Genomic DNA, 27444 nt, shown 5'->3' on the forward strand with positions numbered 1-27444 from the left:
TCTCAACTTTTAGATACATGGACATCAAGTTCCAGAATCCCCCAGGCTGCATATTGAAGGAAGTTGCAGTCAACACATCTTAAAGTTGCCAAAGTTGAGACACACTGAGGTAGGTTATACTTCTCTTGTAGGCTCCATTCTTGGAAGATACTGAGGGCAAGGAATTGGTGGATTGATTAAGAGTTTCTCCCAAACAAGATGATTTGAGACAATTATGAAAGTGTTTTGTGGGAGGAAGTGTAAGTTTGTAATTTTACAGTTATATAGTTTATTGTTGTTTTTCAACCTGTAGTAGGAATTCCTGTCTAAATAAACACTCCTGAAATGCAGATCAAATTTAAACGTACCTCAATGCAGTGATTAATATATGTATCTGATGACTTCTCTATCATATTCATAGTTGTCTATGAATAGAGGCTAAAGGGTTAAAAGGGCTAAAGGGCTAAAACCATCCCTCCTAGGATTTTTCCACATTCTTGTGGAGAAAACACATAGACCACAAAAAAATATATATATATACATCTTTCTTTCCCTTTGAGTTACCATTTTAAGTTTCCAATGATTCTCGCAATATTAATATTAATATTGATGGAATGGACTTGCAGACATTTAATAGAATCCTCAGGAGACAGCTCCAAAGATGCAGTAAAACTCAGAAAAGGCATTTGCACATCAGAACCATGAAATATAGATTCAAGTATAGATGATTCCACAATCTTGTGGAATTTACACTACTTCTGGCATTCTAGAACAGTTGCAACAAAAATGTTTTTTCTTTAAAATCAGCTGAATCCTGGTAACTGTCACATGCAACCATTCCAATAAACATTTTTTCCATTTAAGTACCCAAATGGTCATTTTAACCGTGATGCTTAACAATCCCCATTCCTATGCAAAAATAAATATTATAATACAAATCAGATTATTGTATATTTTGGACCATTGGTGAAATCTGGTGTTGCAGAGGCTGTATTATCTGTCTTTCTTTTTGGTCAGGGAGCTGAGAAATCATGCCTCAAAACAGAAAGTTGCTATATTTTTGTCTAGGCTACTCTTGAGAACGTAACTGTTGTCTTTCTCTCCTGTTTGTTGGGAAGATGCTGTAATAACAATGTTGTGGTATTTGCTCCAGCAAACAAGGATGGGCGAAGGCAGTCTTGGGATACTAACACAGACAATAAAAGCAGCTGTGATATTAACATGATAGCTGGACTCACAACTATTGCACACAAAGCCATAATATGTTTAACCACAGTATATTTAATAAATCACAACTAGTTGGTTTCACATAACATAATATGTTAAAGTAAAACCAACTGAACAATATTACAGCTTAAGGTGCAGTCGGTCCCTAGCAGGGGTGGGTTCTACTTACCTTTACTACCAGTTCGCAGCAGGGCTGCGCACACACGCATGCTTTGCTCACGCAGAAGCTTCTGCATATGCGCAGAAGTGTTTTGATGACATCGGGGTGGAGCCTCCCACCGGTTTTACTACCAGTTCTATAGAACCGGTGCGAACTGGGGGCAACCCACCACTGGTCTCTAACAAGAATTAGACAACGTTGTGCAGATTTTGTGAACGTAGATCAGGAATGATCAAGTGCAGGTCTTAAAACCATTCCATATATTGCCATCCATCCAACAGTAATTTTTAATATGACAGAAGAAGAAAATTATAAGTCTACGGAGAGGACCGTATTCATGTATTCTGTTTTGTTATGTTTTATTTCTGTGCCACTTTCATTGACAAAGAAGCACAGTGATTTACAAAATAAAGGGGGAAATAAAATTATAACTCATGTTTAAAAATAATAAATACATACATTAGTAATATATCATTAAACAGACATCAATCATATAATTAAATGAAATAAAAACAATTCCAATACAGGAAGTGGAAACCAATAATAGTATACAATTTGGGTTTCACATGTATGAATCCAGCTATTGTTCCTAATGCTATTACAGAAGGAGTGAGTGGGCTTCACAGTTTAAAGATTGATATTATAGTATAGTTAGGCATATGTAACTGACAGATTGGATGCCAAATTGTGATTTTAATATAGATTTGATCTATTACTTTATTCTATAATTTTTAACCGGCTATTCCTTGAGTGTTTTGATTTGTTCTGGTCTCTGGTCTTTGACTGTAATAAACTTGGTTTGATTTGAATTATTACAGAAGGAATAAGAGTGGACCCACTGGGAGACCAAGACTTAATGCTTTCTCACTCATGTCTTAACTAAATTCCTAATGCCAAGCAGACATTTGCCCCACTATGGACAATGTATTCAACTGAATAGTTACATTAATGATAGTAACTGAAGCTGGATTCATGGTGGATCACCCAGATGAGAGGAGACAACCTGAGGGTATAAGGTTACACCAGGTATGCACTAAAAAACAAAATTAGCAGCAAAATGGTAACTTTTTTCTCTTTTAACAATAGTTAATGTGGTTGCAGCAAAGATTATGACTGACAAATATTATAATCTGTAACAGTAAACCAATAACAATGGTCAAATTATCAACATAAATAATTGACGTTGTAGCAAAGGCCTTCTCCCCACCTTTGAATTAACTTTTAATATTGAATTTTAACTATCTTTGCCTCTTATCTAAATTTTCCATACAGTTTTTATGTTTTCATAATTTACTTGTACACTGCCCAAACTCCCTCTGTGAAGGAGAGGGGTGATTTTTAAATTTGATAGATGAAATAAAAAAATAAATAAAGTGGACAGGACAATACATCATAAAAACTCACAAATAAAATTAATTGGTTTTGTTAACAAATGTGTAATAACCATGAACCCTAGCCAATACAGCAAAAGGGCAGGGATTGTGCATGTAGTTGTAGCCTAAAGCAATGTTTCTCAACTTTAGCAAGTTTAAGATGGGTAGACCTCAACTCCCAGAATTCCCCAGGCAGCAACACTGATTGGGGAATTCTAGGAATTGAAGTCCACCCACCTTAAACTGGCTAAGGTTGAGAAACACTGGCCTAAAGTATTTGAAAGATATTAATGGATCTACATGGTTGGAGCCATAGTTATCATTCAATGAAGAAACTAATTGATATTATGCATGTAAAATATATATTTGTGAAAATATGAACATGTTTTGTTTCTGTTAGCTCCAGGATGCTGAAAATGTCCCTATACATCCCAGACTGACATAATTGTAGCATAAAAACTACAAAAATGATTCAGTCACACCTAATATTACATCAAAACATACCACTTTTAAAAATATATTATGACACATAATGTATGGCATATCATTCTGCATTTGTATCTAAATTCTGTAAATTCTGGCTATATTTTATGGAAAATATAGTGATAAATATATGTTTTTCCAGAAAATATGTGCTAATTGGGAAGAATAACTTTGGCATTTCAAACCAGGTCCCTCTGCGACCATAACCTGAATATCGTCATCCCACCACTTAAAAGGAACAAACAAGAGTTTGGTAATTTCTACCCAGGGGAACTGTTCATTTCTATGGCCTACTTCAAATGGTGTAATTATATTACATCAACTCAGCTGTATCAAGCCTGGTTAGAAAGGGTCATCTTCAGCCAGCGTGAGAGATGGAAGACTCTTCAGACAGAGCAATAGCCTCAGGGAAGGGAAGGCGCAGAGAGGGGGGGGTGGATCTCTTGGTCCCCTGAGATATCACCATGGCTTGGAAACACTGGTCTGATTGTTCCAAAGTCAGGCTAAAATTCAGCTTCGAGTGGGGAAGTGCAACTTGGGAAACAATGGAAAAGAAAAGAGGTAGGGCAGCAATTTTCCCCATGCCCAGGTGCAGTTTGCTAGTGAAAGACAATAGTATTTTGGATGCCATAGCGATCTTCAAGCATCTGGAATTACATGGTCAAGCAAGAGGAAGCAAGGCATCAATTGACAGAAGGGTCCACTTCATGAAAGGGGACTCAACTTCGAACCTGGAAGGGTTCTCCAAATCTCACCTAGAAAGGAGAATTCTGCCAGCTTGCTTCTCCTAAGACCTTAAGATGAAAAAATGGACATCTGCAGAAGTTTCTCTTTCTTTCTGTGGTAACTATGAATGGAGCTGCTTAACTAGGCCAGCGCAAAGAAAGGTATATTTCAGAGAACAATACGTATAAATCATTGTTTCTCAGAAGAAAAGTGGATCCTATTTAGAATGAAAACTCTGCAGCAACATGACTAATCTGTGCTCCCTGTTTTATCTGCCCTTATTTTTTAAAAAAGATTATTTAAACTGTAAGTAAATGGGAAGCTAGGATGCAGCTAAGCCAACCATTAACCTCCCCCCAAAAAATCTTCATTTCTAGGAATCATCTTGAGCTGTGTACTGGTACCCCAGATGTTTTTAGCCAATAACAATGATGGATAATTTCAATTTAGTGCTCTGTTTGCAAAAAAAGTATATAATAAACAGAGATTGTAGGAAATAGACAGGAATGTCACAATCAGAACACAAATCATATGGCCACCATTTTGTGAAATAATCCACAGCATGTTCTCAAAATACCAAAAGGTTACCTACCTTTGGATTTAAATTATTATCTCTCCCCCCCCCAGTCAAGCTTTACAATCAGAGATAGCTTTTCCCATCACAATAGAAGGTGTGTGTATGTGTGTGTGGATTTGAGAAGCAGAAGAAATTTTTCATAACCACAGTTATTTTGGAAAGCATCAAAGTGGTAATTTATGACATGAGAAACCTGGAAAGTGTAACTTGTTTACTTTGTTGTATTCTTTAAACTGACTAATTAAATAGTTAAATGGTTGCATTGTGTTTAAGTTCAGAATGCATTCTTCCGTGTTTTTATTATAGTTTTTAACTGTTTTAATTGTCTTTTTAATGGTTTTGTTTTTAATTATTTTGAAGGTTTGGTGTTTTGTTTCTTGACAGTATACACTGTCCAGAGTCATTTACGTGAGATGGGCAGCTATATAAATTTAATAAATAACTAATTGTTGCACCCAGGAAACAGCCTATTAGTGGAGCTGAAACACATTCACAAATCCATGGTCACAAGTAAACTTGATGCTTATTTTTAAAAAATGCTATACAGACAAGGAAAAACTTTGATTCTCATAGCTTCACTGATTTTAAGAAAGTGAACAAGTAACAAGTTTGAGTTTATTTCTGGTTTTCTTTACATTTTATGTGGCATCATCTCTGTGGGTTGGGCTCCCCCTCTTACACTTTGAATGTGAAATACTTCTAAGCATGTGGTAGTTTCCCACTCTGCAACTACACGTACCCCATTTAGTGGACATATAGTGTCAGTATGGAGTTCTCTGATATATTTTCCACTGCTACATATTACAGCTACAATGAAAGAGACATTACAATCTGGTGCTACTCTGATTAGACTAGATCTCATGCTTGAAAAAATAGTTTTTCAAGTTCAATCCATCAGTTCTTCATGAACGTGTTGGCTAGACACCTGTCTATAAATCTGGACGTTTACAGATAGGCAGCCTTCCTATTTCTGCTCAAATTGTCTGATTTCATAGCATAATTTTGGTGAATTGTTTTTGCTGTTTAAAATCCCAAGATTGCTAGCAGGTGAGGAAATGTGGAAAGGAACCATCAATATTACCACTTCTACTGAAAACAGAAAATTTTGTAGCAAACCCGATTACTATGAAAGGAAGATCCCAGAACAATACACAATAGCACCAACTCTAAATTCAGGTGGGGAGGGGGTTCAATTGACTTTAATGTCTGCAATTGCATCCTTGTCTGAAGGAGCCTTTGGTTAAGGGAGCTTTTGTTCACTCTATTCAGCTTTGGGCTGAATAACACCTGTCTGCAAATCTTAAACGAAATGTATCTTTTCCCAGGATTATGCTGTAGTTGTGGAGGACAGATGTGCAATCCCAAGAAAACACTCAGCTGCTTCAACAGTTGCTGGGGTGCTACAGGAGCAGCCCCTCCTGCTCTGAATACTTTTTTGCCTCAGAAACTGAAGCCTTGCATAGTTTTACTAGACACGGCTTGTTCCAAATGTGTGGAATTACAGATCCTGAGAGTTGTAACTCCAGTGCTTTTGTAGTCTCAAAACAGGCCAAAATCAGAAAATAAGATACATTAATTACAAGACAATATTAAGCCAGTCAGACGTTTAGAGTTGGACAGTCTGGTAATTTGAAATATATAAAGAAACAAAGATAGGAAAATATGGACTCCAGATTCTGGATTCCGTTTTCCCACAGAGCTTAATTAATTATACTTCCCATTTATTTCATGATTTCCATTTTCTGCTGCATTACAATTGCAATTTTGTAGCAACATTAATAGGTATATTACATACCAGCCTTTTAAAAGTCATGTATGCCCTTCAATTCTATGTCCCTACTGGAGCTAACAGCAGTTCTTCAGGATCTCTGGCAGATGACTTGTTAGCACTTGCTTATTTCTAATTGAATTTATTTCTAATTGAAAGTGTCAGTGACTGAACATTAGATTTTTCTGAGTGTAAAAGATACCATTAAGTACTAACTGTATTAAGGTTCCTTCTCCTTTAGGCTGCCATTAACGAAAATGCATTACAAGTATGTTACATTAATAAAAATTGGACTAGTGTGATTGTGGTGGTTCCTGTTCAGCATTAGTCTCCTTTGCACTAGTATTATTCTACTTTTGATATTTTTTTGATATTGGCTAGTATGAACTTCTCTACATAGTGATGTCCATCTTAACTTTCTCTGTTTAAATCAACAGCAGAAACAAAGGCCTAATCTAGACCTCCCCAACTGAACTAATTTTCTATTCAAAATTAAATAGAGAAATTAATGAACACATTAGAAAAACAACTTGTCAGAAGAGAAATTAGTCAATAGATTCCACATATCAAGGAGAGCTGAAGGAAGAAAATTAAGCTTCCATATATTATTTATTTTCTTAGAAAACGTTTCAGCCACTGAAGAGTTCTGATGTTTTAATTATCTCAACCTTTGGGGGAAATATACACACAGGTGGGTTATATACCCTCAATTCCACAACCGATGTGTCCAGACACATTGTAAATATGATAGAGGTATCTGTTGCAGATGATGCTTGTCTTGGGGGCAACAGACTGGTGTCCTACCCCTTTGGAAAATTGGAGGGACTCTATTAATTATTTCTATACACTAGAGCAATAACGGGTGAAGGAAAGAGGGGAAAACGTTCAACACGCAATGGCTGAACAATAACGCCAGTGTGTAGACAGAAAGAGAGACCCATGAATCGAAAGTTTGATAAGGGCTCTCTCTTTCTCTCAACAACCCCTTCAATTTCTCCCCCCTTCTCTTGCCTGCTTTCTTGTTTGGGCTTTTTAACAGTGCACTGCCTTTGTTCAAGATACAGGTGAACAATAATCATGTGATTAAAACGCACACACACACCCCACACACATGCACACAGCTTCTTAAAGGCCCGTCCTTTTTTGCCCAGAACCAGGCAGCATTTAGGGCTGTAAGAAGCAGAGACCACAAGAGCCGGGCTAGTGGTCACAGCACAACTATGGCTGAGCCTTTTCTGATGGCTCTGGACTGTTCAGGGCCTCCCTGGAATGCGATGCTTCCTCACAGAACAAGACGTAGCCTCAGACAGTGGGAGAATGGGAGGAGAGGCCCATTTTATTCCTTGCTTCAGAAGGAACTATAAACCCCTGGTTGGTGGTACCTTTTTTTTATATCTTTGAGATCACCATGCCGGTTTTCTGATTCTCCACCATTTTCCTAGGTTATACTGGTAGAGCAGATCGTTGGCACTACTTGGAACTGTCAACTTAATCTGCCACTGCCAATGCTTGGAAGTCTTGCTGGAGCTAAATCAGGGGAATGAAGGTTAGTTTTATTTATTTATTTATTTTCTTTTAGTTTTATTCTGTAGAAGGAGGAGATGTATAAAGTGCAGACTTCTAGCTTCTCTTCAAGTTCTGATAGATGCTAAGATGCTAGACCCCATTCAAGAAAGGACTCACATGTCCACTTCCTTTTTTCAGATGTCATGAAAAGCGTCTAGGTTACTTCTTTGGTAGAAACACAGAAATGAATGTCACCCTCTACTGGGTTCTGTGGGGTAGGTAGGCTCCCTTGCAAGAGCAGATAGGCAAAGAGATGGAAATTTTCATTAGATCTTTTCAAACTGGGGTTAAGGCAAAAGGCTACAAATGGGAGTCCATGTATTTCAAACAATTTATAATCTAATGGAGATAAATTTAAATGATTTTGTTATGATGAAGTCTAGTGGGTAAAAAAGTAATAAAGCCACAGGTGTTGAAGAATTGGAAGAAGTAACAGTACATTTACATTTGTATATGTAATTTCTTCTTCTTCTCCTTCTCCTTCTCCTTCTCCTTCTCCTTCTCCTTCTCCTTCTTCTTCTTCTTCTTCTCCTCCTCCTCCTTCTTCTTCCTGTTCACCTTATTTCTATCTTTTCTACTTTATTTAATCTTTTCTGTATTACAAATAGTGAACACTTTTGCTGCATGGACTTTTAATATTCCCCCAACATAAAATCCTGGGATTTGAGAACTGCTGCCCAAAGACAGTTCTATGACACAACAATCTGAATCCTTATCTCAAGCCTATACAAAAAGAAATGCCTGTAAAGTCAGACAAATTTGCATAGGATCTACAGAACATGCCCTTTGTGCAATATAAATTCAAAGATGATGAGCAGAAGGAAGGAAGAATGGAATGCCTCTCTTAGGATGATGTTAAATCTATGTCTTTAATTATGAACATGAATGTAAATTGGCTGATTATTCCTCATATTGTTAGATATTGATCTCTATTTTATTAAGACCATTTAACTTCTGTGACAGTCTGAAGTCTATCAGGTCTATGCCACAAATATACAAATGTTCTTTGTGCTAGATGTTAGGTACTACAAAATTACACCCACTACAAAATTAGTGGGTGAAACCTAAAAAAGGAAATTGATTTCCATTTATTTGCATTACATGTAATTAGAATTAATATAGTTGATATTATTATTGTCTGATAATGTACAATAATTATCTGATAATTTACAGTATATATCAGCTTTTTTTCTCACAAATTGATAACTGTTCTGAGATGTCTCTATGGTTGTATCCAAAAGTTTCAGGAATATAATGGAATTTAAGGCCTCAGAGGACATCTTTATTTTTATAAAGATACCATTTATTAATTTCCTTGCTTAGAATGAAGCTTCAGATTTGTAATCTAAGTCTATATTGTGAATATATGCACTTAAAGAAACAAGTCTATTTTTAACATATTTCTTTTTCAGAAGTATGAGATGTGAATGAACTCTGTGGAGAAATAGAACATATAGGGCACAATCCTATCTGAGCCATCTTTTCTACGTAGTTATTGACTCTTTTGAGGCTACAAATGTAGTGATATGTCAAATTATAATTCCAATCCACAAAAGATTGGAAAGGAATTTGGCTACCCCAATAAACATGTCCAATTTCTCTCTTTCTCCCCCTCTCTTCCTCCCTCCCTCCCTCCCTCCCTCTCTCCATCTCATCTCATTGTGGGATCCCCTTGTCTAGCTGACTAGCTGACTAACTGACTACCTAGCTATGTGCTTCTGAATGATGCTGCATCTCTGTAAGCACATTTGACTTGCATAAGGAATAAACATGCAAATTCCCATACCCTTCTATATCAAGAAAGCCCTTACTAATCCTGTTTCATTTCATGTTGAAGTAAGATGATTTAAGCCACAGAAAACTGGAAGCACCATGAGGACAGTAGCAGCTATATAGAACCTATGGCTATCCTTCCCCAAAGAATTTTGGAAAATACAATTCTAGTTATGTATGGTGGCCATATAAATCAATTTATTTTATACACAAGGGATCACTTTTAAAATGGATCATTATTACCAGTGATGTATTTAAAGGCCTTCTTGGTCCCAAATTATCTTCATGTCTGTTTAACTGGTTCAGAAATCAGAGTGCCATGCTTTCTGTTGACTTGATCACTGATAAGAATCACTCTACATCACAGGTTGACATATTATGTTAAACAGATCTCCAAGATATTGATTAGCAGTTTTAACTTTTTTCCTTCAAAGTGTTTCCAACTCTCCCAGAAATTCCCGTAGTAGGTGAAATCTAATTACTCCTCTAGTGACGAAAACCTGACTAGGGAATATCTCTGAATATTAAAGTTCCTGATAAGTTTTAGTAGCTAAGTAATTAATTATTCTTATTCTTATTCTCTAATGAGTTATTTAACAAACATCCTGGATTAGACACTGCAGTTTATTTAGTCTTTTTCCATAGCCTGGAAAGTAGTCTCATTCATGTGCTGGATTGCTGCGTGCACATACTCAGTTCTTAAGGAGATTAAAGGAAAGCTTGAAAAAAGGCATGCCCTTCCATATAAGAGTAATTTTTAAGCCGGGATTCTCAGGTACTGCAGCTAAGTTTTAATAAATGCTATTAATCATAAGAGTGGTGACAGAGTGTTAATATCTGCAATATATGCGAAGAAGTCTGTCAATTTGCTCTGCTCCTCAGGGCTCCCAATACAGATGCTTGATTATCACTGTGGTTTATAACATAAAGAGGTGAAAGAAAGAAAGAAAGAAAGAAAGAAAGAAAGAAAGAAAGAAAGAAAGAAAGAAAGAAAGAAGGAAGGAAGGAAGGAAGGAAGGAAGGAAGGAAGGAAGGAAGGAAGGAAGGAAGGAAGGAAGGGCCCTCGGTTATGTAATAGGTTGCATGTCTTCTGTCTGTCCTGTTTGGACAACCGTGTAATTTTCTACGATTAGATAAACCATATGTTCAGGTTGGGTATCTTTGTGCTTCAAAACATCTTTTAGGATTTATATTATAGTTTACATATGCTTCCTGCCATGAAATGTATCTCTGCTGACTTGGGGTGAAATGATCAGGAAAAGTTTATGAACTGCAGGTTATCCATCACTGGTTGAGATGAATTTAGAAGATCATAATATAATTCAAAATCCTGGTACAATTCTGAGTTTTACTGACATCTGTGATTTTTTTTTACTTGTTGGCATGCTTGCCAAGAATGCTATAAATTAAATATTGTTGTATTACACCTCTATGAATTGAAAGAAATTTCAGGACCTAAATTTTGTTTCTTTTAGAAAGTAGCTAGCTGGAAATTTGCTGGCAATAGATGTTAGATGATAGGTAGGTACGGTAGGTAGGTAGATAGGTAGAGATAGCTAGCTAGCTAGCTAAATGATAGATAGATAGATAGATAGATAGATAGATAGATAGATAGATAGATAGATAGACAGATAGATAGATGATAGATAGGTAGATAGGTAGATAGATATGCAGGCAAGTAGGCAAACAGAAAGCAGACAGATAGTAAAAATTAAAATATATAGAATTCTTGAAATGTAACATTTAAATTTACTCAGAAAAAACAAGAACGAAATGAACATTTTTTTCACAAACAAATGGAGGTGAGCTTTTAATATTGAATGCATGCATGCATACATACATACATACATACATACATACATACATTTGAATATAACATTGAATGCCCTTGTCTCAAATAGAATTGCTAGGCCCCTGGATAGCACTCAGAGTAGCCAGCATGCCAAGGACACACACACATAGACATACACACATGCAGCAGTGAAATCCGGCTGGATCTATCAGGCTCATGCAAACCGGTAGGGCTGGCGGCAGGAGACTCCGCCCACCAGCTGGGATGTCATCAAGTGCCATTTTTATCCCTCTGCGCATGCGCAGAAAGCTCTGTGCATGCGCAGAAGAGGTGCACGCTCTCTCATTTCTGAACCGGTAGCGAAGGTAACTCCATTTCACCGCTGCACGCACACCCAGGCTTCCTGCTTCACCTAATTTTGCACATTACAATAACAAATACATAGGAAGCTGGGATGGTACAAAGGAAAAGTATTTTTATTTCAAAAAAATGTTTTTGGGGCACAAATGGCTCCATGCTCATTTAAAAAAAATAAAAAATATCTGTGCATTCATATGCAATCATTTAATAATGGTCTACCCTATCTCAGCAATACTTTTATGAAAGTATTCCAAATGAATCCATCTTAGGATAGCTAAAGACCAAAGTCAGGTCTGCATCTTCCAGTGTCTTTCTCAAGTTACTAAGTCTGCGTTACTATTAATCTTCTCATCATTCCTATCACCCATCTCCTCCCACTTATGATTATATGACTGTAACCTTGTTGCTGGTATCCTTAAGATTTATATTGACTGTTTCCCTATGACTATCATTAAGTGTTGTACCATATGATTCTTGACGAATGTATCTTTTTTTTTATGTACACCACAAGCGTATGCACCAAGACAAATTCTTTGTGTGTCCAAACACACTTGGCCAATAAAGAATTCTATTCTATTCTATTCTATTCTATTCTATTCTATTCTATTCTATTCTATTCTATTCTATTCTAAAGTTGCATTCAGACTGTGGTGATTTTGTCTTTAATGACAAAACATTTTGTATGCTTCCCTTACATAGAGGAGTGTGGGTCTGTAATCTCTTCTGATCATCATCAAACCTTCTCGCCTAGCAATTAACATCATGGATGATTAGGACTACTTTGTCAAATTAAGATATGGCTCCTGTGCCAACCATACTGATAGGCCTACTTGCAGAGAGTTCAATCTAACAGAAGTTAAGAACATAGGAATATTATCACTATCCTGTATCTCATTTGTGGAATACTGTATACTTGAAGTATTGCACACTGTGTCTTTCTCTCTTTTAAATATTTATAGGCAAAAGTAACTGGAATGATTTTTATGAATTTGGGAATCAAAATGTAACTAGATTAGGCTTTTCTTACACAGTACCTGGCAAATTACCCATAACATTTTCTATGGGGACCCAGATATATCTGTTCATTATTTGTAATTTGTTTTAAACTTTTCACACTGTTCCTTCTTTATTCTGCCCTCTGGAATGACCTACCCCCAGAGATACGCACGATACCAGACCTCCGGACTTTTCATTGGGCCCTGAAAACTCATTTATTTCATCTAGCCAGGCTGGCTTGATCCCATCCTTTCGGTTTTAATTTGAAATTGGTTTTAACTGGGTTATTTTAAATTGTGGGCTGAAATTATTTAATGTCTTTTAAACTGTTTTTTAAATTTTATATGTTGTGTTTTATCTCGGCTGTTCACCGCCCTGAGTCCTGTTGGAGAAGGGCGGTATAAAAATCAAATCAAATAAAAATAAATAAAAAATAAATTTTGTGCATGAGGAAAATGTAGAATAGCTATGCAGTATGATTTTATTGAAATCTTTGGATCGATCTGAAAAACGTAAGAGAGTCAGCGTAACATATCCAACTATTTTAGAAAGAAAACAAGGTCTACAATTGCCAGAGGATCAATTTCTTTGCCTACTTCCCATTTTAAACGATGAAAGAGGACAGGTGTACCTCTTCACTTCCTATTCCTTTGTTCTTAACCCTTCCTGCCCTGATGGAGAATAAAAAGTTTCTAATATCAACTACAACATCAGTTTTAATAGCTTTTTAAAATTAGCTTTCACCCTCCCAGACTTGCATTATCTACTGTAAGATTATGGGTATCTTTTACCATTAAGTCCTATATACTGTAGGTTTTGATACAGTAGTGGGTTTCAATTTTGTCTGCTACCGGTCCGCTCAAGGGCGCACACATGCGATGCTTCTGCACATGCACAGAGACGTCCGGGCAGGTGGGCGGAGCCTCCTGCCACCACTGCTACTGGTTCGCCCGATCCGGGGCGAACCGGTAACAACCCACCACTGTTTTGATATCATAATCAGTGTGACAAAGAATGTTTTTAAAACAATTTGCTAGGCTGAAGGTTAGCCTGTATGCGTGAAACAGATATGAGGGTGTTTGGCCATGTTTTGGCAAGGCACTCATCTTTTAGGGAACATTCATGGAAAACCAGAATCCCGCAGCAGTACTTGTGTCTTTGGCACCCTTGCTCTGTGAAACATCCCAGGAAGTCAGGGAAAGGGTTAAGCCAGGAACATTTCGGCCTGCTGCCTCCTTCCTTGTAATTCCTCCCAGGGAATAAGAACAAGGAGCTCTTTCTGTTTTCAAGAATTAATAGCAAAGAGTCATCTGGGGTGTCATTCAAACCCTGATCGGCTCCCAGAAGAATGTGTGTGTGTATGTGTGTGTGTGAGTAAAAGAGAGAGGGAGAGAAAGAGTGGGTCCCTGAGGCCGAGATGCCAAAGCAAGGGCAGAAATAATTCTGTTGGCAAGTAGAGAACAAAATGGAAAATGTTCAGGAAGACATTTTTCCTTTCTTTAAATTGTTTCCTTCCCAATGGCCCAACCAGAGATTAAATGTTTTGAGCCACATTGATCAGATCTCTCTCCTCTACTATATAGTTGCTCTTTCCTTATTTGCTGTGCCTGTGTCTGAATCTATATCCTGACAAATTTCTGATTAGATCAACATTACCTGCTTTAAAATACGAATTGCAACTTTTTCTGGCTCAAGAGCTACAATTGGGGCATGTTTGGGGCATGTTGCATGTTCTTCACCTGCAAAATTTTATAGCTTCCAAGTCAATTTTGTGTCCATGTGGTCAGATTCTATAACCTCTGTTGGGACAGTAGGACTGATTAACTTTGCCAAGATACAGTACAAAAAGAATCACTGTTAATGTATCTTGCAGCTGGATTTTCCCACTGACAAGGGTTCCCAAGTCCTAAGCTTTTCCCCCTCCCTTAAACTTCTCATCCATGTTACCCTTGCAACAGTCCTTTTAAACTGGACCCAAGAGACACTTTGCAATTTACCCTCACACTGATGTTTTTAAGCTGCCAAGGGAAAAAGCATTGCACTAAGACCTGGGTAGGAGGTAGATATTAGTAGGATGTGTTCCAGTGGTGGGTTTCAATTTTTTTTACTACCGGTTCTGTGGGTGTGGCTTGGTGGGTATAGCTTGGTGGGCGGGGCAGGAAAAGGATACTGTAAAATCTCCATTCCCTCCCCACTTCAGGGGAAGGTTACTGCAAAATCCCCATTTCTTCCCGATCAGCTGGGATTCGGGAGGCAGAGAATAGATGGGGGCAGGGCCAGTCAGAGGTGGTATTTATTGGTTCTCTGAACTACTCAAAATTTCCGCTACCAGTTCTCCAGAATTGGTCAGAACCTGCTGAAACCCACCTCTGATGTGTTCCCTTCTTGCTTAGTTGGAATGCCAGCATAAATGGCATGGTGGAACTCTTCTCAGTCAGCAGAATGAATTCCAATAATACCCAAATACACCAGAATTATTATCTCTTCTGTTTTTATACTATATTATAGTGTACAGATATTTGCCTTTCCTAGAATATGCAACTCCTAATTAATTCTAAATTCCAAATGATTGGATAGGAAAGTTCTTTCAGTTTTATATGTGATAGATGGACAGACAGAGACTCTGGATAATGAGATGGGCAGCATATAAATTTAAAATGAAATAATAAATAAAATAATAAAATAAATAATAAAATAAAATATGATCAGTCTTACAAGTTCACACATTAATCTTCAGAGTTTGATATATTTAACCAAGAATGCCTACATATTTTTTCCCAGCACCACCTGCAGACTACAAATATATTTTAGCAACTAGATGTTGGAAAGATATAAAGTTGCCAATTTTACTGTCAATGAAACTTTCAAATTATAAAATGAATATAGAGAGTGGAATGGCAATTGCTATTTTGTAACTACTGATTGATGTCAATATTTGTAAACTGAAAATAATGGATAAATAACTGAAATCAGGAACATTTTAATTGAGGTGGCACATTATAAAGTTATTGCAGGGACAAATCTTAAATTCTGTTAATACATTTTTCATAATTTTTCTTCATCAGACTAGTAAACAGTAGTAATAAAAATATTTCACAGCTATTGTTCCACTATGCTATTTGCTAATATGTACATCTGTTTTATCATACCATGCTTTTCTTTACGTCCTCTCCATTTCAGTTTCTGCATTTTGTCATTTGATTTTCAGTTATAATCTTTTATCTTTGGGGCATATTCTTTGGGGCTATTCTTTTTTCCTCTGTTTGCTATTGATTTGCATTGCTTTATCATCACTTCAGTTTTATAAACTGAGTTATATTTCATACTAGCCATCATCCATTGGAGCTCAAAAAATGGAAAAATGCCTACAGCTGAATCTCTGTGTGCTTCTTTCTCAGTACCTCAAAGAAATTCTGAATATACAAACCCTTCACCCTATAAAATAAGGGCCCATTGTACAGGAAGGGTTAATAAATGATGTAAAGAGGGGACCATTTAAGACACGACAAACCTTGACCTTTCATAAATCATACTAGCTTGGGTGCAAGTGTGTGGGGGCTCTATGCAGCTGCGCGCGACGTTGACATTGTTCCCACCATCTCTAAACGCAACAAATCCCTCTATTGTCTTCCTGGTTTATCTGGTTCCTCTTGTTTATTAGCAGAGGTTGTTTGGCACTGGTTCCAGCTCTGGGCGGGTGGAAAGAGTGCTGGCACGCACCAAGGAGGGAGGGAGGAGCGGGTGATGAGAAGGCTGTATCAATGGCGTTATTGTCCCACCATTTTTGTTTCACTGTAATGATATGTTTGAAAAAAAGGGGGGGATTTAAAAAGAAAAGGAGAGAGAGAGAGAGGGAGGGAGGGAGGGAGGGAGGGAGAGAGAGAAATCTGTGCAAAGGACTTGGTAGGAATTGTTGTCTGGGTCTCGAGCGGATGCTACTGCAGCTGGAGGATGGCCCAGGACATGGGCATGACAGGGCTGCAGTAGCCCTTTATTTGGATTCTGATCTGTCACTCTGTGACAAGCACTGGAATCCACAGGTGTCAATTATTAAAAAAAGATCAGTGGTCATCCTCCGACTTTCACATCCGCTCACCAGAAGCTCGCTGTGACAAGGAGTTCACACCACATAGATATCAAAGGCATTATTGTAAAGTTATTGCTAACGTGTTTGTGTCACAACTCCTCTCTTTATTCCTCCTTTTCTCTTCCTTCTCCTCTCCAGAAAAGCTATATTTATATAATAATCCTCTCATAGGATTAGACTCCATGTATCTGATGATTACACTGTCAACAAAAAGTTAGGTAATAATAAATTTGCTTTTATAATGCCACAAGATTCTTCTTTGAAGCATTTCCTAATTATAATTGTAAAAAGGAGCAGAAGTGATATTTACTAACCCTGAATTTCATTTTATGTTTTTTTTTAAAAAAAAAATTAGCACATTGTTTTAACCAACCCCCCGCTGGCATTGTGTCTTGATTAGACAGATAATTTAGGGCTAATTCATGCATTGTGTAGAATGGTACACTTTTGATATGGTAGAAATTTCTCCCCAAGTTTCATATAGGAAAGTATTCACTTCAAGGAACGTTCCATCTTCTTTTTCTAAACTGGACAGAATTCTAAATTAATCCTTCTTTCTGATTCATGTGAATGGGAATTATTTTTAAATACAGCAGTTTTCATTTAATGTCTTTCCATTATTGGGGGAAAAAAAACCTCCTGAGCTAATACAGACATGTGAAAACTTAATTGCATTATGAATGCAACTTTGGGAGAAAAAAGGAAGAAGTTATAATTCCAAAGCCTGACAAGAGATTATTGCCAAAAAAGGGAAAATGTGCTGCAAAAATGAGCTTAAAACATGATATTAATTTGCATGAAATGTGTGCTAGTTTACATGTTGAGATGCACATGTAGACATAATTATCATTATATAAATAAAGTGCTTTTATCATAAGGAACACTGTGATTGGATGGTTTATGGGCTAGCTCAGATTTTCGTTGAAGTATTGAAGGTTCCTACTCAACTTTCTTAAGGTTCTTTATATTCTCATTGAAATTGATCTAGGCAATTATTAGGACTGTGCTTAACAAATTCCCACAAGTAGACCACAGGTGGTCAATCAATCTATCATCTATAATTTCATTAATAGTGCTTACTGATTTGTAGTCCCACTATACTAGCCTTCCTTAACTTGGCACTTTCCATCATTGCTAACTAGGAATTATGGCAGTATAATTCATTATGTCAGGATGGCGCCCAATAGGATTAGATTTTCAAAGCCTATATTACATGCTAGCGGACATTGAGAAGATTTAAGTGGTATTATTGACATGAATAAACCTGAACATGAATAAACATGAATAAAAGCTTTACATCCCAAAGACAGATAAGCACTTTATTTAATTTTTAAATCAGTAAGTCAATATTTTGATTTTTGGAAGAATTGAGCCAATGAAATAGTAAAAATGGTAATGTACCTTATTTGGAAAAGGCGAGCAGTTTTTTTTAAAAAAAGAGTTATGGGATCACATCAAACTTGACTCATAACTATAGAATACAAATCTTATGGACCTCGTTTCCTCAAATCATCATCAATTAATTGATTTTCAACCAAAGATATTTCTCTTATGAGGTTAGGTTTCAGGGTCATCCATTGAAACTAAATATAGAAAAATATAGAACTGAAAAAAGAAGTATTTCTTTACACAGTGTATAGAACAGATTTTGTTGAATTTGTTTCCAACAAATATAGATGGTTTTAAAGAGGAATGAACATATTTAGGGAGAATCAGACTATCAATGAACCTAGTGTTGTTGGTTGGCTACTACCTCTGGAATCATAGGCAGCAGACCTTGAAAACCAGCTGCAAATGGAGCAACATCAAAAGAAAACAATCACCCACATGTCCATGCTTATGAGCTTCCTGAATGCTTCTGATTGGCAACTATATGGCAAATTGCAGAATTAGATGATATGTTTTCTGATCTGACAGGGTTCTTCTTATGTTACTCTCCACAATAAAAACTTCTCTGGGTCCCTGACTTTGTTCATTCTGCTATACTAGTTTGCAGAACTAGTGCATCAGATGATGCTTCTGTTTCATTGTTGATAACCTACTGTCAGGATTTTGGTGCAAGTGGGGAGATCAGGGAGTGATCTTGGGCAATAGAAATGCCATGTCTTTTTGCAATCTTTGGAATCAAACCTCAGAGAACCAATCCATCCATTACCAGCAGCTTCCCACCCTTTTCTCAGAAATACACATTGCAAGGAAATTGGCCAAGACCTTTTAAAAGAATTCACATTCAGATGGAAGAGTTTCACATGCTTTCAGCTAGATTTATCCTTGAAACTGAAAATGGAGATAAAATAGTCTTTGTTGCAGGATCTAAAGAAAAAAATATGATTTGTTCCAGAAAACAAATTGTAGGAAGGATTACTCCTTGCCTCACTCATTTTGCCTCACTCTCTAGCAATCAGATTGTTGTTCTATTTCAGAAATAGAGCAATTCTAGCAATCAGATTGTTGTTCTATTTTTATTTGGCCTCGTTAGTAAGAGTGAAGGCACGTCTACACATTCTGTTTCCCAGTCCTTCAGTTCCCAAAGTGGTGTCACTATAATTCACAATAGTCTACTTTTGAATAGGTAAGGAATCCTTGTGTATGGATGTGCCCTTAGTCAAATAGAAACAGTGTGATGAAATAACAATTTTCTCAAGTAATTGATAACATTCTTAAATTGTCTTTTCCAGTCCTGCATCATTATAAATTAAAGTTTGGATGGATACAACCTAACAGATAAGACCTTGGAGTACTCATCTCAAATGATCTAAGTGCCAGAGCTCACTGTAACAGCATTGCTAAAAAAGCATTAAGAGTTGTTAATCTAATCTTGCATAGTTTCTTCTCTGGTAATATTGAACTGCAAACTAGGGCATAGAAAACTTTTGCCAGACCAGTTCTTGAATACAGCTCATCTGTCTGAAACCCGCATTGCATATCAGACATTAATACAATCGAATGAGTCCAGAGATATTTCACAAGAAGAGTCTTCCACTCCTCTGCTCGCAACAAAATACCTTATGCCACTAGACTTGAAATTTTGGGCTTAGACCACTTAGAACTTCACTGTCTTTCGTCTGACCTAAGCATAGTACATAAAATCATCTGCTACAATGTCCTACCAGCCAATGAATACTTCAGCTTCAACCAAAACAATACAAGAGCACACAATAGATACAAACTCATGGTAAACCGATCCAAACTAGACTGCAGAAAATACAACTTCAGTAATAGAGTTGTCAATGCCTGGAATACACTGCCTGACTCTGTAGTTTCTTCCCCAAATGTCCAAAACTTTAATCTTAGACTGTCTACTGTAGACCTCACCCCATTCCTAAGAGGTCTGTAAGGGGCGTGCATAAGCGCACCAGTGTGCCTACCGTCCCTGTCCTAATGTTTTCTTTTATTCGTATCCTTTTCATGTATTTATAATTATGATTACACTTATATCTGTCATAAAATACATACTTGACGAAATAAATAAAAAATAAATAAAAAATAAAAAGTTAGTTCTATACATCCACATACCTTCTGAAATTTGACCAATGGGGACACTGCCCTTGACTATGATGCCTATATTCTTAAATATAAGAGCCTTCACATTACTGAAGAGGTCCTTTTTACAAAGTTGACTACATGTCTATATAGCAAAGTCAGTTTTAACTATTAATTAGCTAGACAATAATTCTCATAATCCTCAGCCATTCTGATGAACAATTAGGAATGTTAGGAGTTTATTTATTAATCACATTTATATCACAATCATGAAATATTCTTGGTGGCCCACAACATATAATAGAACAATACATAATACTACAAGTCAGGTGTATAAAAACTTACAAGCTGAAAAAACATCTGGCATCAACCCCTACATGGCTCATGGAAAAGCACTATTTTCAGCTGCTTTTGGAATGTGACCAAAGTTGTGGGTGACTTGGAATTCAGTGCTATTTAGGGTCCCAAAACTGGAAAGCACTGATATAGGGGTTGTTTAGGACTGTGAGTTAATTGTACCATGAACGTTATATACTGTGGTAAGCTGATATGAGTCTGGAAGAATTGGCAACATACAAATTTAATAAATAAAAATAAATCATCATCATCATCCTTCTTGGAAAGGACTCGATAGGTAGACAAAAATGCCAAATACAGTCTGAACATCTGATGAACCATCATCATCCATCATCATCATCATCGTCATCATCATCATCACCATCGACAAATTCGTGTTCAGGCAATTGCAAAAGGCAGCTTTATTGGGAACAGCTTCCATCCCGCGACATCTGTAACACCATCAAACATCCAGATCTGCCTATCCCAGGTCCTTGGTAAGGACTCGGTAGATAGACAAAAATGCCAAAGCAACTCTGAACATCTGGCTGACTGTGTGATGATTAACAACAACAACAACAACAACAATAATTCAGTCCTTGCCATGACAGAGGGCCTGATGGGTTTCCAAAGACTCAGATTCCCAGGCAGAGGTCTTTCCATCACATGCTGCTTAATCCTTTTCATCATAGATCCTGAAGTTGAATTTGAGATCTTTGTGTCAAAGCAGATGTCATGAAAAGCAGATGCTCTGTTACAGAGTCATCTTTTCCCTCAGGTTGTTAACTGAACCATCACAGTTTCCTGTGTGACTTTCAAGATAAGTTTCATGATCTGTCCCATCAGATTAATGAATACTAGAAACAGGACTTGTTCAATAGTTGTGCCAAAACATTGGAATGCCTTTCTTTGAAAATCCTTAGGCTCCTTCCTAACATTTTAGAGGGTTATTGTTTATTGTAACTTCTTTTTTTAATGAACTTTAAATGTCCTGATCTGCTGCTATTATGGAACACTCTGTGTTGAGTGTATGAATGATTTCAATACTGTGACAGTACTCATTTCAGTATTGATTGTTAGATTTTTAAATAATAATGCTTCATTTTGTTCAAGGTACTGTAGATATTTGGCGTTACTGACTGAAAAGCAATGTGGTGGTGAGCTTGGTTACAATAATAGTTATGCTCAGTGGTGAAATCTGAACTGGTTTGCTACCAGTTTGCTGGATGCGCATATGTGGTTTGCACCAAATGTGCACTGCATGCAGGCGCATGCACAGTGCGTGCCAAACGCATGCTTCGCACAGAAAAATGAGGCTTGGGATGGTAAGTAGAACAGCAAGGGGGGAATAACTGTGCCACGCAATTTAGCTTCACTAGAAAGGAGGATTTCCTGCTTTCTAGCGATTTTAAATTGCGCGGCACAGCTGATCATCGGAAATACAGTTCAGAGGAACCGGTAGTTGTTTTTTACTACCAGTTCGTCCGAACTGGTAGTTTTTATCACTACCGGTTCACTTGAACCGGTGCAAACCGGTAATGTTTCACAACTGGTTATGCTGCAGTGAGTCCACTTTTAGTTATTAAAGACTAGCTGGCAGTCATGCTACAGTATTTAGCATCATGACCCAACTGTGAAAATGGCAGAAGAGATTTTGTTGTTATCCTTTGCTGTTTATGCTGTCTTTATAAATGTTCGTTCAAGTTCAAACAGTTGCAGCCTATTGCAATCAAATAATGTATGTAGGTGGTTTATATCCTTTATTTTCTTTAAAAGCTTAAGATACTGTACATAGTATTCTGTTGTCCATTTTTTTTCACAGTTCCTTGAGATAAGCTGGACTAAATAATAGTGATTGTCCCAAACTCACTTTGTGAGTTTGTAGGGATGAGGCTGGGTTTGAACCTGGATTTTTATGGATTTAGTCCAATACTCTTAACACTGCTCCATCACTACATAATGACTGCTCCAGGCAGTCAAGCAAACATCTCTTCCTCCAGCAAGCCATTTGTTTGCAATGGATAGTCCTTATTCTGCATGGATGGCAGAGTTCATTTCTAGATTATGTCACTTTTGTGTCTGTTCATAAACCAGCCACATTCTAATTCCCTACATATCCATCTGCAGTTTTACAAAATCTGCATGGACAACATCCGATACGTTCTTAGATACATTTTCCTTAAAAAAAATTTGAATTTCTCAAGATATGGTCCTATAACATAGAAGAGATAGTGTGACTGATGATAAAGGAATTTCCAAGTTCTCCTCTGGCTGATGTTTTAGGTTCTTCAGGGTTTTTAATGCTGAGGCTTCCATGAAGAGCACATTTTACTGGCATTTATTTGTTGTTATTAACAATATTTACATGTTGCCCAATATTTTATACTTTTTTTTGTTATCAGTGCAGTTTACAAAAACTAACTGGTAAAATGTAACAATGAACAAAAAAGTAACCAAATAGATTGAAAAATAAATAATAATAATGGAAATAACACAGTAGACGCATCATTCATGGAGAAGACTGTTTTTCCTCTTCTCTTTTTTAAACAATGAAATGATTCCAATAATTAAAATAATATATTTTTATTGGTTCACACCAGTAAGGGTAAACCGGTATTTGATTGCATTTGGTGGAACTCATCTGGGCTCGGTAACATAAGCAGGTTTGGTTAGTACTTGGGAGATTACAAGGGAATCTCAGGACTGGAAAGCAAAATAGGAATCCCTTTATCTTTTGCTCGACAGGTTGACAATAATAGCTCTCAAATGGCTGGAACTTGCTGGTAAATGGTCCTCAAGGGACTAATCTGAATAAGCAACTCAGTTTTACAATAGTGCTCTGGAAAATGCTCTAATGCTGGGAAACATGAAAGGAAAGAGGAAAAAGCTAGAAGGATCGTAGACTCAATTGCAATGGGGATTGGTGCATCTTTGGAAGACCTGAAAGATAGACCAGGTTAGGGACTGTTCATTATGGAGGAAATAATCCATGTGGTCCTTAGGAATTAAAAACGACTTGATGTTATATATAATCAGCATTTTAAGGAAAAATATAAATAATATAGCTGCTTAAATGCTGTTCTAAAATAATTATTTCTATTGTTCTTTTCTACTTTGGGGGACTTTTTCTTCTCTCTGTCCCAACTTTTATTTTTCTCCATCAACCTCCAAACATTGTAATAACCAATTACTTTTTTCCAATCTTTTTTAAGAGACATGTTATCCCCGTCCCCTCTTGTAAGGAATAATAGTCATGCTTTAGTCATGAAAGCCAACTGTGTGACTTTGGACCAGTCTCTCTCTCCCTCTCCCTCTCCCTGCCTCCCACCCTCTCTCTCCCCCTCTCCCTCCCAATGTCAGGGTTCCAAGTAACACCCCAGTGAAAGAAAACTCCAAGGCTTGAGTTTCCTCAAAGTTTCATTTTATTAGAGATGTCATATTGGCACATCTGGGAAAACCCGAATCTGAGAGCTTCCAGGTTTTCCCCACCCAAAGGTAAGTTCAAGTCCCTGCCCAACATCCATATGACCATCACATGGTCCAATCCAAGCACCATCCCAACTAGAGATGCCTCCCAGTTCCAGACATCCAGGTGCAGGGCAAGATGTCCTTGACTTTCTAAGAAAGGAATGTTATTATGACTATCTATCACCCTGGCTTCGTACAATCCCACCTCCCAGTTTTCCACAGTGGTAAATGTGGCAGGCCTGAAGTTCCAATGAAAAAGATGGTTTCCAAGCCTGACACACTTCCTCTCTCCCTCCTTCCCCTCCCTCTCTCTCCCCTCTCCCTCCCACCTTCTGTCTCTTTCTCTCCCTAACTCACTCACCTAACAGGGTGGTTGTTTTGGGGAAAATAGAAGGAGAAAGGTGTGTTGGATATGTTCGCTGTAATGAATAATTTACAAAAATTATAATGGCAGGACACAAATATAGATATAAATCTATCTTTTGTGTGATCAGATGCTATAGTCATAGAAGGGAAAATGAATACACAAACCACAAGGCCTGTCCCCATTTCCAAGACACATTTGGGAAAATGAGAACTTCCTTCAATCCATCTCATTCAGAATTCCTAATTTTGTCCACCAGGGTCAGAACAATGGCAGTGAACTTTTCTACTGCTCTTTAAAAAGCACTTTGCAAAATAAATATGTAAATAAAAGTAAGATTGTGCCGCAAGGAAAACGTTCAGTTGTCACATTAGAAAGGCTTAGTTGTCCCAGATGCTAAAGCTTTGTTGTCAATCTTGTATTTATTCAAGAATAAATCATCCATAGACATTAGACACCTCTGTGGAGACAAGGGGTAATGAAATGATTTTTTTAAAAAATGGATTAAAATATTTGATATAATTAGAAAGCTTACTAGGTAAGTTATCATTAATTTATATGATTTCCAGTTAAGATATAGAAATTATGGGTGGTCCTCAAATTACGACCACAACTGAGCCCAAAATTTCTGTTGCTAAGCAAGACAGTTTTTAAGTGAATTTTGCTCCATTTTATGATTTTTCTTGTCACAGTTGTTAAGTGAATCACTGAAGTTGTCAAGTTGGTAACAAGGTTGTTAAGTGAATCTGGCTTCCCCATTGACTTTGCTTGTCAGAAGGTGATCACAAAAGGTGATCACATGACCCTGGGACACTGAAACTGTCACAAATACATGCCAGTTGCCAAGCATCTGAATTTTGATCATGTGACTATGTGGATGCCGCAGGGACATAAGTATTAAGAAGTCATTTTTTTCAGTGCCATTGTAACTTTGAACAGTCACTAAATGAACTGTTGTAACTCAGGGACTACCCGTATAGTTGAGAATGGGATCAGCCCTCTCTACAAATTAATTGCAAAAGAAATAAAGAAAGGTCATGTGAAGGGAAGGAGTTAAATTAAGGAGGGAAACTGCTAACTTCAGCAATAGAAAACATGAAGCAAAATAATAATCACATCTAATGTTTCACTACAACATATAAAAAGGTGCTACCCTGTTTCTCCCAAAATAAAATATTATTCCCCTGATATTAAGCCCAATCGGGCTTTTGAGCACATGGCAATAAGGCCAAGCGCTTATTTCAGGGTTCAAAAAAATATAAGACAGGGTCTTATTTTATTTATTTATTTATTTATTTATTTATTTATTTATTTATTTATTTATTTATTTTAATTTGATTTATATGCCGCCCTTCTCCGGAGACTCGGGGCGGCTTACAATGTGCTAAGCCATAGCCTTCATCCTTTTGTATATTTATACAAAGTCAGCTTATTGCCCCCACAACTGGGTCCTCAATTTACCTACCTTAGAAAGGATGGAAGGCTGAGTCAACCTTGAGCCTGGTGAGATTCGAACCTGCAGTAATTGCAGGCAGCTGGTCTTAATAACAGGGTGCTTTAGACCACTGTACTACCAAGGCTCCTTGGTATTTATTTATTTATTGCGATTTATATGCTGCCTTTCTCCCTAGGGACTCAAGGCGGCTTACAAAATGACAACTTCAATACAAATCACAATACAATATCAAATTAAAATCAGTAACCCAATTAAAAAACGATTTAAAATTATACCAGTGTACCGCCAAACGGATCAGTTTAATTGGCGGAAGAGCCACGTCTTCAGCTCGCGACGGAAGGAAAGAAGGTCGGGGGCTGTCCTGAGCTCAGTGGGCAATCCATTCCAGAGGGTCGGGGCTCCCACAGAGAATGCCCTCCCCCTGGGGGTCGTCAGCCGACATTGTTTGGCCGACGGCACCCTGAGGAGGCCGACTCTGTGAGAGGGCACAGGACGATGGGAGAACGGCTGGAGATGGTCCTGCAAGTACCCCGGGCCTAAGCCATGAAGGGCTTTATAGGTGAGCACCAGCACCTTGAAACGTATCCGGAGTGCCACCGGTAGCCAGTGCAGCTCACGCAGGAGAGGTGTTACATGGGAGTATCTAGACGCCCCATAACTACCTGCACGGCTGCATTTTGTACTAGCTGAAGCCTCCGGACACATCCCAAGGGCAGCCCCATGTAGAGGGTGTTACAGTAGTCCAACCTAGAGGTAACAAGGGCATGAGTGACTGTGGCGAGGGCATCCCGGTCTAGGAACGGGCGCAACTAGCGCACAAGACGGACCTGTGCGAAGGCCCCCCTGGTTACGGCCATCAGATGGTCATCTAAAGACAGCCGAGAATCCAGGAGGACACCCAAGTTGCGGACCCTATCAGAGGGAGCAAGGGTTTCACCTCCGATCATTAAGGATGGAACCTCCAGATCCCGGGATGCCGGCATCCACAGCCACTCAGTCTTGGAAGGGTTGAGTCTAAGCCTGTTCCTCCCCATCCAAACCCGCACCGCTTCCAGGCAGTGGGACATCACGGAAAGGGCATCCCTAGGGTGGTCAGGGGTGGAAATGTAAAGCTGGGTATCATCAGCATATTGATGATACCTCACCCCAAAACCACGGATGATCTCACCCAGCGGTTTCATATAGATATTAAAGAGCAGAGGAGAGAGAACCGAGCCCTGAGGCACCCCACAAGTGAGAGGCCTCTGGGAGGATCCCTGACCCCCCGCCCAAACAGACTGCAGACGGCCCGAGAGATAGGAGGAGAACCACTGTAAAACAGTGCCTCCTAACCCTATCCCCCTGAGCCGCTGCAGCAGGATACCATGGTCGATGGTATCGAACGCCGCTGAGAGGTCAAGAAGGACCAGGATGGAGGAGCAACCTCCATCCCTGGCCCCTTCATTTTCAGGAAAACACGGTAGTATGGGA

At 38.0% G+C, this 27444-nt stretch overlaps 1 protein-coding gene across 1 annotated transcript in view; it reads left to right on the forward strand.

Annotated features, from left to right (window-relative positions):
- Positions 1–7448: 7448 nt before the first annotated feature.
- PICK1 (protein interacting with PRKCA 1) overlaps positions 7449–27444 on the forward strand; it is a 66941-nt gene continuing 46945 nt past the window's right edge. Inside the window, exon 1 of the mRNA XM_087873871.1 lies at positions 7449–7839. The gene's annotated coding sequence lies outside the window, so the exon portion shown is untranslated. The remainder of the gene's footprint in view (positions 7840–27444) is intronic.

This window comes from Pantherophis guttatus, chromosome 7, assembly GCF_059756535.1.
Source record: "Pantherophis guttatus breed Tessera chromosome 7, ASM5975653v1, whole genome shotgun sequence".
In the NCBI taxonomy this organism is placed as follows: Eukaryota; Metazoa; Chordata; class Lepidosauria; order Squamata; family Colubridae; genus Pantherophis; species Pantherophis guttatus.